At 38.7% G+C, this 14,360-nt stretch overlaps 1 protein-coding gene across 3 annotated transcripts in view; it reads left to right on the forward strand.

Moving 5' to 3' along the window:
* The window catches only part of nrf1 (nuclear respiratory factor 1), a 112,753-nt gene that overhangs the window by 2,885 nt on the left and 95,508 nt on the right, over window positions 1-14,360 (forward strand). Inside the window, exon 2 of one of the 3 annotated variants that reach the window (XM_039760991.1) lies at window positions 13,463-13,563. The exons of the other annotated variants lie outside the window; for them this stretch is intronic. The gene's annotated coding sequence lies outside the window, so the exon portion shown is untranslated. The remainder of the gene's footprint in view (window positions 1-13,462; window positions 13,564-14,360) is intronic. 3 annotated transcript variants of the gene reach the window in all.

Raw genomic sequence — 14,360 nt, forward strand, 5'->3', positions numbered from 1 at the left:
GGAAGAGATCTCTAGTTTCTGGGATCTAAATGTCAAAGTGTGAATAATTGCATTATGTTATAATCATGTTATTTGAAATCAAATGATAAGAAATCACTGAAGTTATTATTTTCAGTTAAACCTGGTACATGCCTTTAAACTTGTAATTAATTGAATTGGATCATAAAATAATAACTGTACCTAAATGAAAGAACTGTTGAGCCAAAGTTATGTATTCTATCATATACAGTTGTGTCCATAAATATTTGGACAGCGACAACTTTTTTCTAAAGTTGGTTCTGTACATTACCACAATGAATTTTAAATGAAACAACTCAGATGCAGTTGAAGTGCAGACTTTCAGCTTTAATTCAGTGGGCTGAACAAAAAGATTGCATAAAAATGTGAGGCATCTAAAGCATTTTTCTAACACAATCCCTTCATTTCAGGGGCTCAAAAGTAATTGGACAATTGACTCAAAGGCTATTTCATGGGCAGGTGTGGGCAAGTCTGTCGTTATGTCATTATCAATTAAGCAGATAAAAGGCCTGAGGTCGATTTGAGGTGTGGTGCTTGCATGTGGAAGATTTTGCTGTGAACAGACAACATGCGGTCAAAGGAGCTCTCCATGCAGGTGAAAGAAGCCATCCTTAAGCTGCGAAAACAGAAAAAACCCATATGAGAAATTGCTACAATATTATGAGTGGCAAAATCTACAGTTTGGTACATCCTGAGAAAGAAAGCAAGCACTGGTGAACTCAGCAACGCAAAAAGACCTGGGGCCTTGTATAAACGGTGCATACACACAGAAATGTTGCGTAAGAAAGTTTCCACGTTCAAACTGCGATGTATAAAACCTACACTTGGCGTAAAGCCACGCACATTTCCACTGTACCTCATACCTTGTCATATGCAAGTTCTCTGCTCAGTTTTGCAGACTGGCGGCACCCAGCGTCAAAGCAGTGTTACTGTTGCTGTGTGGTTATCCTTTCCTTCCTGACGCGGCTTCATAAATACACTGAAATTAATCGCATATTATTTATTAGTGTAATGCATCTGATTGTAATTAACTTGTAACAATATAATGGTCCAGCGAATAGCCATAGTATTCCAAATACCATAACTGCTTTAGCATTGTTACTATCATTGCACCTTCTTCTTCTTTTCAGCTGCCACAGAGGATCATCTTTTTCCATATTACTCTCACTACACCACTCGGAGTATTTATATCACTGTATCTGAGTGTGAATCACAGCAGCAGCTGATCGGAAAGAGAATTATCGGTATACAGCATCATGCACACGCTACCTCAGCCACGGCAAAACGTTTCAAAGCCTTTCCTGTACGGACCTCGCAGTTCAGAAACAGTTTCATCCCAAGAACTATAAACGCACTCAATCAATTGCTCCTTGTAGAACTATCTGTACTTATAAGTAGAACTACCTCACTGTAAACTTGCACTACAATTATAATATTGCACAACCTGAGCCACTTTATAAAGCGTGTATTTACATATGAGGACAGTATAATTTTTAAGATGAAATGCAGCAAAATCTGTTTATTATACAGATAAAACTTTAACTTCATTTAAATAATCTATATTCTTCACTGGGACTGGCGTGAAGGATAGAATAATTAAACATGTACTACGAACATATTTCAATGTTCCTTAAACGTTTTGAAGAATCGGCGCTCTAAGCATACAGATGGCTTAACATCTATTACAGAGCTGATTGTGTGGCGATCGGTTACTTGGAGAAAGAAAAACAAGGACTGCAGGGGCGGCCACACCAATATATATTGAATATAAAACAGAAAGAGAAAATAACGACACGGCTAAAAACACAGCGGCAAATATCAACAAAAGTTAAACGCTTGTGTCATGAGCACGAGGTGGCTATGCAGTGCCCGCAACGGACATGGCCATCCACTGTGCATAAGATACCTCACTGACATTGGCGGGCGAAGGGGCCACCAATTCTTTCTCTGCCCAGGGCCACCACGAGCCTAGACCGCCCATGAGTATTGCTGCAATAAATAATTTCATCGATGGTCGCGCACAACCGCTGCACTGTGAAATCCATGTTTAATAACGTGCTTTAACTCTTATCATCATGAAAATGATATCACGTATACATCTCAGTATTTTAGTTATTCAGAGAGCTGTAATATCACAAATGTAATGGATTCTGTTCCTTCTGTCGGAGGAAGAGAGCCAGTTTAAGAAGCACTAGTGATTCACACACACAGAGCACATAGATCACATACAAAACAAAGCATTTAACGTGCTACTTTAATTACGATGTGATTTCAGAAACTGGTTAATTAAACGATTTTAAGATGAAGTTTAGAAGTTGACATTTTGTGCTTTTTCCCCCACTGTGTGCCTTTTTTTTCTCTGTACCCTAATAAGCTTTCATATGACACTCAGAAGGTGGGCTAAGATTCAGACTTAGATATCTGACAACTTCTTTTTTATTTCTGGCACTGTGCCACTTTGTGAACTTGAGCTTTCAAGTTTCTCCAACACGCTATGTCACTCGATCAACTTCCTTTTGTTAATTATACCACGGTTTAAATCAACAAATAGTGTGTTTTTCCTTTGCCTCCACTTGGTATTCACTGGAATTCTTATATTTTCCCCCGTGCTTTTCCCATTGTCTTTTCACAGATGGCTGAGCTTAAGGGCTATTTGCCTGTATATTGATTTTAATATTCTAAGAGGCATAATTCTGGGAGGAATTGGGGCAGGACACCAGGCACAGGCACGTGTGTTACTTTTCATGCTGACCGAGATTTATGTAGCGGAAGTTGGAGTACGCACAGATTCCTGCATCTGGATTTTTCTGTGCGTAAGCACATTTCGGATTTTGTGCTTACGTCATGTTATAGTGCGAATTTTATGCACTGCGTTATGCATGAGGCCCCTGGACGTCCACGGAAGACAACACTGGTGGATGATCGCAGAATCATTTCCATGGTGAAAAGAAACCCCTTCACAACAGCCAACCAAGTGAACAACACTCCCCAGGGGGTAGGCGTATCGATATTCAAGTCTACCATAAAGAGAAGACTGAATGAAAGTAAATACAGAGGGTGCACTGCAAGGTGCAAGCCACTCATAAGCCTCAAGAATAGAAAGGCTAGATTGGACTTTGCTAAAGAACATCTGAAAAAGACAGCACAGTTCTGGAAAAACATTCTTTGGACAGATGAAACCAAGATCAACCTCTACCAGAATGATGGCTAGAAAAAAGGCGTGGAACAGCTCATTATCCAAAGCATACCACATCATCTGTAAAACACGGTGGAGGCAGTGTGATGGCTTGGCCGTGCATGGCTGCCAGTGGCACTGGGACACTAGTGTTTATTGATGATGTGACACAGGACAGAAGCAGCCGAATGAATTCTGAGGTGTTCAGAGACATACTGTCTGCTCAAATCCAGCTAAATGCAGTCAAATTGATTGGGCGGCATTTCATGATACAGATGGACAATGACCCAAAACATACAGCCAAAGCAACCCCGGAGTTTATTAAAGCAAAGAAGTGGAAAATTCTTGAATGGCCAAGTCAGTCACCTGATCTTAACCCAGTTGAGCATGCATTTCACTTGTTGAAGACTAAACTTCGAACAGAAAGGCCCACAAACAAACAGCAACTGAAAGCCGCTGCAGTAAAGGCCTGGCAGAGCATTAAAAAGGAGGAAACCCAGCATCTGGTGATGTCCATGAGTTCAAGACTTCAGGCTGACATTGCCAGCAAAGGATTTTCAACCAAGTATTAGAAATGAACATTTTATTTCCAGTTATTTAATTTGTCCAGTTACTTTTGAGCCCCTGAAATAAAGGGATTGTGTTAATAAACTGCTTTAGTTGCCTCACATTTTTATGCAATCTTTTTGTTCACCCCACTGAATTAAAGCTGAAAGTCTGCACTTCAACTGCATCTGAGTTGTTTCATTTAAAATTCATTGTGGTAATGTACAGAACCAAAATTAGAAAAAAGTTGTCTCTGTCCAAATATTTATGGACCTAACTAAGTACTTCTTTGATTTGAGTATAAAAGTAAACCAGAGATTTGTAATCCCTACAGGAGAAGATGACATGATCACAAAATTGAAGGTGTATATTACTTAAATGGGTTTAATTAAAAGCTCCTTGCAACGGGTAAATAATTGGTTAAATGTTGCAGAGTTTGATAAATACATTGATATTGTTAGTATGTGGTGGAATGTGGATGGCGGTCAGAAAGATGGTGGAGAACTCTTTCGTAACATAAAATGTGCAGCACATTATCTATTAATAATCCAGATTAGATGAGTATTTTTGTAAACTCAATTTTACATCTGGATATTGCTTATAGTTTAACATAAAATACATACCCCTTTCATACTTTTCCCTGATAGTTGAGTCTGGTCCGTACATTGTATAAATATTAATGTAGCTGTATTACAAGTTCCGCTGTCTCGAGGCTTAGCTACAGTATCTCACAAAAGTGAGTACACTCCTCCCATTTTTGTAAATATTTTATTATATCTTTTCATGGGACAACACTAAAGATATGACACTTTGATACAATGTAAAGTAGTCATTGTACAACTTGTATAACTGTAAATTTGCAGTCCCTTCAAATTAACTCAGCTCACAGCCATTAATGTCTAAACTGCTGGCAACAAAATTGAGTACACCCCTAAGTTAAAAATATCCAAATTATGCCCAAAGTGTCAATATTTTGTGTGGCCACCATTATTTTCCAGCAGTGCCTTAACTCTCTTGGGCATGTAGTTCACTAGAGTTTCACAGGTTACCACTGGAATCGTTTTCCACTCCTCCATGATGAGATCATGGAGCTGGTGGATATTAGAGACCTTGCACTCCTCCACCGTCCAATTTAGGATGCCCTACAGATGCTCAATAGGGTTTAGGTCTGGAGACATGCTTGGCAAGTCCAGCACCTTTACCCTCAGTTTCTTTAGAAAGGCAGTGGTTGTCTTGGAGGTGTGTTTGTGGTCGTTATAATGTTGGAATACTGCCCTGCAGCCCGTTTCCTGAGGGAGGGGATCATGCTCTGCTTCAGTATGTCACAGTACATGTTGGCATTTATGATTCCCTCAATGAACTGTAGCTCCCCATTGACTGCAGCACTCCTGCAGCCCCAAACTATGACACTCCCATCACCATGCTTGACTGTAGGCAAGACACACTTGTCTTTGTACTTCTCACCTGGTTGCCGCCACACACGTTTGACACCATCTGAACCAAGTAGTTTTATCTTGGTCTCATCAGACCACAGGACATGGTTCAAGTAATCCATGTCCTTAGGCTGCTTGTCTTCAGCAAACCGTTTGCGGGCTTTCTTGTGTATCATCTTTAGAAGAGGCTTCCTTCTGGGATGACAGCCATGCGGACCAATTTGATGCAGTGTACGGTGTATGGTCTGAGCACTGACAGGCTGACCCCCCCACCCCTTCAACCTCTGCAGCAATGCTGGCAGCAATCATACGTCTATTTTCAAAAGACAACCTCTGGATATGACGCTGAACATGTGCACTCAACTACTTTGGCCGACCATGGTGAGTCCATGAGTGGAACCTGTCCTGTTAAACTGCTGTATGGTCTTGGTCACCGTGCTGCAGCTAAGTTTCAGGGTGTTGGCAATCTTCTTATAGCCTAGGCCATCTTTATGTAGAGCAGCAATTCTTTTTTTCAGATCCTCAGAGAGTTCTTTGCCACGAGGTGCCATGTTGAACTTCCAGTGACCAGTATGAGACAGTGTGAGAGTGATAATTTAACACACCTCCTGCTTCCCGTTTTTCACTTAGGGGTGTACTCACTTTTGTGAGATACTGTATGCTTCATAGAAACAGTATATGGAACAGTTCCTGATGTCTCTCCATGATGACACTCTTTCTTTGTTAATATCATCTTGGTTGCTAGTTTTTATCATTGTTATTAGACTGCTTTATGTTGAGATGTTGCCTTCATGGTGGATTTTGTGGTCCTGTAGACTACATGAAGGGCCTCCTTTTTTTTTTTCTTTGCATGCTTTTAGGTTACCATCTATTTGCACTTAACCTAGTATAAATGTTTGAAAAATGTTTGTATGTGGGTTGTTTTTCAGCTATATGTAGGGCTTCTTCTATCCTTCCAGGTAAAAATTGGGTATATATTTAATAATGTATGGCTAGATGAAGTATACGGGATTTTGTTTTGCATAAACTAGGTTATATATGTTACAATTTTGCATCTGCTTTGAACTGCAGTACTTATATTTATGTATAGCACACTTTATTTATTTTATATTCATTCTTGTTATTGATGATAAGTATCTGATAATATTTTCCATTTTAAAAAAGACTAAAGAAAAAAGTCTTATGTATAGTTTGTTGTTGAATATGGCAGATGAGGTTCTATATACAGTATTACAGTTTTACATAATCAGTTAAGAATATAATCCTTTTATACAACTTTATGGTCTTAAATGACTATGACATATGCTTTACAGAAGAATATCTTTTTTAATAACAGTGAGTTGCATGTTATTCCTTGCAAGTACCAGGTTTCCTGAACAGATGTGAAATGTGATTCAAAGCCTTTACTGTGCCCTCAGCAAAAAGACCTATACCTTACCTTTACCCTAGTTAAACAATATATCAGATTTTGAAAACCAGCTTTACCTAAAGAAGAAACTTGCCCTTCACATCACAAAATGAACATCACTTGCTTAAATATAGTATAGACCCAGGCAAAAGCAAAACACTTGTAGTTCTACATGTGTAGCGTCCATAAGCTCCATCAGTTCTAGCCCACACATAGCTAAATGGAAAAAAAGGTTGTAATTTACATTTTCAGTTGGCTTGAATTTCTTCTAGTTTTATTCTTTCATTTTTATTTAAACCAGGAGAACTATCTTCAGTTAATAAATACATTCCATTAGGAATGGTGGAGGAAGATGACTTTATTATCCTTCAATTGAACTGCTTAGCCTGCTGTACTGAAATTTCATTGGCTGTTTCTACTGTAAATGGGAATGGCAAGCACATTATGAGTGATCTATACCAACTCCAATGTGGTGTTTCCATCAACTTTGCATTTCCTTTGTATCAGTTATTATGATAACCTGATTATATTGCTGTAAAGTGGCATTACCCACTATATTAGTAATGAAGGTACTCTGAGCCTGTTCTTAGTGAAGTGTGCTACACAAGAAAAAAATTAATTGACCGGATAATGAAAGTTATCCTTTGCAAAATTTACTTTTAATTTTCTCCTTTTTCAGTGGACTTTCACGTGAGCTGTTTCCACAGTTTAATCCTACTACATTTCACCCCTGCAAGCATTAAATAAAAACTTAACTAATTACTGTTTTTGCTTTTGTTATGTGCTGTCCATGCTTTAGTTGAATAACGGACATCTAGTAATAGCAGTGCAGTGTTACTAGGGAACAAGTCTTTGTAATGCTCCTTCCTTTCTGAAGTACTGTTTAATGCAGACAATCGGTCCTTTTTGTTGTTTTACTGAATTGTCATTCCTTCAATGTTGTTTACAATGCAATTTCTACGTTTTCCTTTAAAGTACTATCCAATTGATATTACTGTCCTGAATTTGTCTACTCTTAAGTGTATTATGTTCAACATTTCATATTTCTTGGTGATTGCTTTAAATGTAGAAGACACTATGTGTGATACTAAATAAATTGGAGCTCTTTCCTGTTTTTACTGTATTTAATGGGAAAAACTATTACAGCATATCTAATACAGCATTAATCAGTATTTTAAGATTTTAGTATGTTAAACACATACAGTATCTGTGCTTCAAGACATTTACAGTCATATGAAAAAGTTTGGAAATCCCTCTTATTTCTTTGGATTTTTGTTTATCATTGGTTGAGTTTTCAAAGTAGCAACTTCCTTTTAATATATGACGTGCCATATGGAAACAGTAGTATTTCAGCAGTGACATGAAATTTATTGCATTAACAGAAAATATGCAATATGCATCTTAACAAAATTAGACGGGTGCATAAATTTGGGCACCCCAACAGAGATATTACATCAATACTTAGTTGAGCCTCCTTTTGCAAATATAACAGCCTCTAGATGCCTCCTATAAACTTTGAGTATCTGAATTCTGGATGAAGGTGTTTTTGACCATTCTTCTATACAAAATCTCTCCAGTTCATTTAAATTTGATGGCTGCTGAGCATGGACAACCTGCTTCAAATCATCCCATAGATTTCTGATGATATTTAAGTCAGGGGACGATGACGGCCATTCCAGAACATTGTACTTCTCCCTCTGCATGAATGCCTTTGTAGATTTCGAACTGTGTTTTGGGTCATTGTCTTGTTGGAATATCCATCTGACCCCCGACTTTAACAAGGGCCCCAGTTCCTCAACTAGCCATACAGCCCCACAGCATGATGGAACCTCCACCAAATTTGACAGTAATAAGGAGGTGTTTTTCTTGGAATGCGGTGTTCTTCTTCCACCATGCAAAGCGCCTTTTGTTATGACCAAATAACTCAATTTTTGTCTCATCAGTCCAAAGCACTTTGTTCCAAAATGAATCTGGCTTGCCTAAATGAGCATTTGCATACAACAAGCAACTCTGTTTGTGGCGTGAGTGCAGAAAGGGCTTCTTTATCATTGCCCTGCCATGCAGATGTTCTTTGTGCAAATTGTGCTGAATTGTAGAACGATGTACAGATACACCATCTGCAGCAAGATATTCTTGCAGGTCTTTAGAGGTGATCTATGGGTTGACTGTAACCATTCTCACATTCCTGTGCATAGGCCGCTTCTGTATTTTTTTTGGCCTGCCAGACCTGGGTTGGTTTAACAGCAAATGTGCCTGTAGCCTATCATTTCCTGATTACATTCCTTACTGTTGAAACTCACAGTTTAAACCTCAGAGATAGCTTTTTGTAGCCTTCCTCTAAACCATGATACTGAACAATCTTTGTTTTCAGATCTTTTGAAAGTTGCTTTGAGGATCCCATGCTGTCACTCTTCAGAGGAGAGTAAAAGGGAAGCACAACTTGCAATTGACCACCTTAAATACCTTTTCTCAGGATTGAACACTACTGTCTATGAAGTTCAAGGTTTAACAAGCTAATCCAACCAATTTGGTGTTACAAGTAATCAGTATTGAGCAGTTACCTCTGCATTCAAATCAGCAGAATTACAAGGGGACCCAAATTTTTGCACAGCCAGTTTTTCACATTTGATTTAATTTCATACAACTAAATACTGCTTCACTAAAAATCTTTGTTCAGTAAATACCCCAGTACTCAGATGTTCCTAGGAAATGAAAGACATACCACTGTTATCTTTTTTGTTGAAAGTAGAGTAAATTATTATGCAGGCTGAGAGGGGGTTCCCAAACTTTTTCATATGACTGTATAAATAATCCTGATTAATATTAATTATCCGGCTCACTTAAATCATATTTGAATGGCCATTGTCACTCGTGCTAAGAAAAGTAGCTATTGTAAAAACAATTTGAACTTATGCCAGAATCCCCTCAAACATCAAATCTCAGGAAAAAATATTGGTGGTTATAATATCAGTCAACAAAGTGTAATATAAGCCCAGCTGGTAAACTTGCAAGATACAATTATTATGGGATAAGATTGCATGTAGAGAAAAAAACAATATTTTTGAAATCCCATCATTGTTTTTCTTAAAGTCATGTTTGAAAGTTTGTGAGCTCTTCAAAGTGGTCATTATTTTATATATTACAATGAATATAGTACATGCAGTATATATATAGTACATATATATATCTAGAATTATGTGTGATATACCAATACTTCAAAAATTTTTTTTATCACATTCCAATTGCTAGTTAAGTTCCTGCCACTTAAAGAATAATTTATAGAAGTCTTAAGAGTCCACTGTTTAACCTCTTCTGAATGACAATCAATTTCACAATCTCACACTTTTATTTTCTGCTTCTGATAATTTATGAATTGCCAGGAAATTAAGCTTCTGGGATATCTTAACATTCATCCTTCAAAATTGGAAGAATCATCTCTTTAACCGCTTCAGCCTGGACACAACTGAAGGCTTTGGGTTTCTGTACCAAGTGCCATTTAAACTGAGCACCACCATTACATTGCTAGAGGAGGATCTAAGTAAGGATCTCTGTTATGATGAGTTCCTCAACGTTTCCAAGTATATTACATTTACTTGTGCTAAAGTTGCTAGTACCCTCCTGTTCCTCAATTTATCAACGTAAGTAGTAAATACAATCTGTAATAAAGGACACCCTGTCTGCTTTCATTTTGTGATATGAAAAGATAACAATTTATATTATGTACATGAAGTGAAGCTTCTAAGCTGGAGTATAATCCATTTTGGTATGTTGGGTCCAAACCCAAATTTGATGAACAAAGTGCATAGGTATCCCCATATGACTCAAACAGATGTTTTGTTTTTTTTTTAACAGCCAAAGATAGGAAAATATATGGCCGCTTTGGCATTACATTACTGTCATGTTCATTTCATTACATCAGTACATTACTTTGAACATACAACAGTGAACTAAAAATAAGTGTTTGCATTTACCTAATACTGTTTACTCGTGTGTGGTAGAGAAAAACAATGTCTTTCTCTTTCTTGTGAGAGCTTTGTCCGGTGTCTTAACATTGATTTTTAGTCTGGAAACTTTCTATAGTATGCACTTTCTAAAATGTTTTATTTACAGTGCATCCGGAAAGTATTCACAGCGCATCACTTTTTCCACCTTTTGTTATGTTACAGCCTTATTCCAAAATGGATTAAATTCATTTTTTTTCCTCATAATTCTACACACAACACCCCATAATGACAACGTGAAAAAAGTTTACTTGAGGTTTTTGCAAATTTATTAAAAATAAAAAAACTGAGAAATCACATGTACATAAGTATTCACAGCCTTTGCTCAATACTTTGTCAATGCACCTTTGGCAGCAATTACAGCCTCAAGTCTTTTTGAATATGATGCCACAAGCTTGGCCATTCCTCTTTGCAGCACCTCTCAAGCTCCATCAGGTTGGATGGGAAGCATCGGTGCACAGCCATTTTAAGATCTCTCCAGAGATGTTCAATTGGATTCAAGTCTGGGCTCTGGCTGGGCCGCTCAAGCACATTCAGAGAGTTGTCCTGAAGCCACTCCTTTGATATCTTGGCTTTGTGCTTAGGGTTGTTGTCCTGCTGAAAGATGAACCATCGCCCCAGTCTGAGGTCAAGAGCGCTCCGGTGCAGGTTTTTATCCAGGATGTGTCTGTATATTGCTGCAGTCATCTTTCCCTTTATCCTGACTAGTCTCCCAGTTCCTGTCACTGAAAAACGTCCTCACAGCATGATGCTGCCACCACCACGCTTCACTGTAGGGATGGTATTGGCCTGGTGATGAGCGGTGCCTGGTTTCCTCCAAATGTGACGCCTGGCATTCACGCCAAAGAGTTCAATCTTTGTCTCATCAGACCAGAGAATTTTGTTTCTCATGGTCTGAGAGTCCTTCAGGTGCCTTATGTGGGCTGCCATGTGCCTTGTACTAAGGAGTGGCTTCCGTCTGGCCACTCTACCATACAGGCCTGATTGGTGGGTTGCTGCAGAGATGGTTGTCCTTCTGGAAGGTTCTCCTCTCTCCACAGAGGACCTCTGGAGCTCTGACAGAGTGACCATCTGGTCACCTCCCTGACTAAGGCCTTTCTCCCTAATCGCTCTGTTTAGATGGCCGGCCAGCTCTAGGAAGAGTACTGGTGGTTTCGAACTTCTTCCACTTACGGATGATGGAGGTCACTGTGCCTTGGGACCTTCAAAGCAGCAGAAATTTTTCTGTAACCTTCCCCAGATTTGTGCCTCGAGACAATACTGTCTCAGAGGTCTGCAGACAATTCCTTTGACTTCATGCTTGGTTTTTGCTCTGACATAACCTGTCAACTGTGGGACCTTATATAGACCGGTGTGTGCCTTTCCAAATCATGTCCAATCAACTGATTTTACCACAGGTGGACTCCAATTAAGCTGCAGAAACATCTCACGGATGATCAGGGGAAACAGGATGCACCTGAGCTCAATTTTGAGCTTCATGGCAAAGGCTGTGAATACTTATGTACATATGATTTCTCAGTTTTTTTTATGTTTAATAAATTTTCAAAAATCTCAAGTAAACTTTTTTCACGTTGTCATTATGGGGTGTTGTGTGTAGAATTCTGAGGAAAAAAATTAATTTAATCCATTTTGGAATAAGGCTTTAACATAACAAAATGTGGAAAAAGTGATGCGCTGTGAATACTTTCCAGATGCACTGTATCTCTTGAGGGAAACAGATATTAATGGAATACTCTGCCTAAAAACTATTTTTTATTCTACTTACCCCATGTAGTTTGTAGTGATGTCCAAGAAAAAATGTAATCTGATGTTTTAATTCAGAACAGAGAGAAACATTTGATTAAATAAACACTGACAACCTGTTCTGAATAATGGCAAGCAATGTGAAAAACATCCATGGGGGAAAAAAGACTCCTCTCTCTGCCTCATTCATTGGTTAAGAGTCCTAGTACAGTGATACCTTGAGATACGAGTGCCCCAACGTACAAGTTTTTTGAGATACGAGCCGTTACTAGGTCGATATTTTTGCCTTGAGTTGCAAGCCAAATTTTGAAATACGAGCTATCAAAGAGCTTGTTGCCGCACATTCTGAGGAACTGACGATGGAGGAGTTGACGGAACTACAGACGCAGCAACATACGGAGGTTCTGCAGGGGATCGGTATCGCGGAGGAGGTTATCTCTTAAAGTGAGATAAAGGAAGTGTTGGCAATGTGGGAAAAACTTTCAAACCTTAAAGAAAAGAAACACCCTGAAAAAGTTACAACTGGGCATGCAGCGGCGCTATTTAATGACACTTGCCTAACACTTGACTTTATTGAAAATGAACACCCTGAAAAAATTGCAACTGGTAGTGCAGCGGTGCTATTTAATGACACTTGCCTAACTCATTTCAGAAACATTCTTTAGGGGAGGGCTAAACAAAGCTCCTTGGATAGGTTTCTATTGAAACGCCTTGAGAATGAAAGTGACGAAAGTGTGGCAAAAAAGAAAAAAACTAGTGAAGAAGAAAATTAAGTTAAGCAAAAGTGAAGTGAAATAAAAAAACATTACAATACGCTAATCGGCTTTGCTAACATCTGTTTATTTCTTTAGATTCTCTTTTATGTATTAGGTTTTATTTTGTTTATATACAATGTTTGTTCATTATAAATACATTTTTCTTATGTTGAAAACATTTAACAAAAATTGGGGTGGTTTTTTGGGGACTGGCACGAAATATCATTTCAATTAATTTCAATGGGGGAAAATTGATTTGAGATACGAGCATTTTGACTTACGAGCTCGGTCACAGAACGAATTAAACTCATATCTCAAGGTATCACTGTATTATATAAAATTACATTGTTGATTCTGATATGAATTATTCTTTTTCCCTTTAGGTTTTCAGTTTTTCTTTGTGCAAACGTGTACAATTACTTGTACCCTCAGTTATGCTTCAAGTGTTTCCTAAAGGGTTCTACAGTAGTAGATATCTTTGGAGGTATGTTAGTTTTAAAAAACTATGCTGTATTTGCTGCGGTGGGCTGGCGCCCTGCCTGGGGTTTGTTTCCTGCCTCACACCCTGTGTTGGCTGGTATTGGCTCCAGCAGACCCCCCGTCACCCCGTAGTTGGGATATTGAGGGTTGGATAATGGATGGGTGGATGTTATATTTGAACAGAGAAATTCAATAAAATCTTCCATCGGTGGCTCTGAGGCTGATGATATGTGCTGGTATATAGAAGGTTGCTGGTTCAAATCCCATTACTTCCAAAGAAGCCCCACTTTGTTGTGCCCCTGAGCAAGACCCTTAACCCGAAAATTGCTCCAGGGACGCTTTACAATGGTCAGTCTTGCATTATGACCCCTAAGGTCATTCAAAAAGACCATTTACCCCCAAGGATTAACAAAGTATATCAATAATCTAAGAATAATAGATTCAGTCACCAGTTGCTTATTGAGCTGAAAGAATTTAATGCTTTAACTTCCAGGGGGCGTACTAGTCCCCAGACACCCAGCACAACACAAAACACACATTTTATTTTATGATGGGAAAACTTTTTCAACTTTTCTTCTTGCACAGCACAGTGTAAAAGCAAAGTAAACAAAGTCCACAGCACTTTCTTTTCTGCCTCCACTCCTCCAGCAAGCTTCATCCTCTTCCTCCCAACTGTGGCTCCCTGAATTAAGGCAGGCAGTTCCTTTTATGTTGCACCTGGGAGTACTCTAGGTGGTTCGTTAGTGAGGTCTGAGAGCACTCCCAGGTGTGGTAAATGCCCAACAAAACAGGGCTCTGCAG

Source organism: Polypterus senegalus, chromosome 8, assembly GCF_016835505.1.
Source record: "Polypterus senegalus isolate Bchr_013 chromosome 8, ASM1683550v1, whole genome shotgun sequence".
Taxonomy (NCBI): Eukaryota; Metazoa; Chordata; class Cladistia; order Polypteriformes; family Polypteridae; genus Polypterus; species Polypterus senegalus.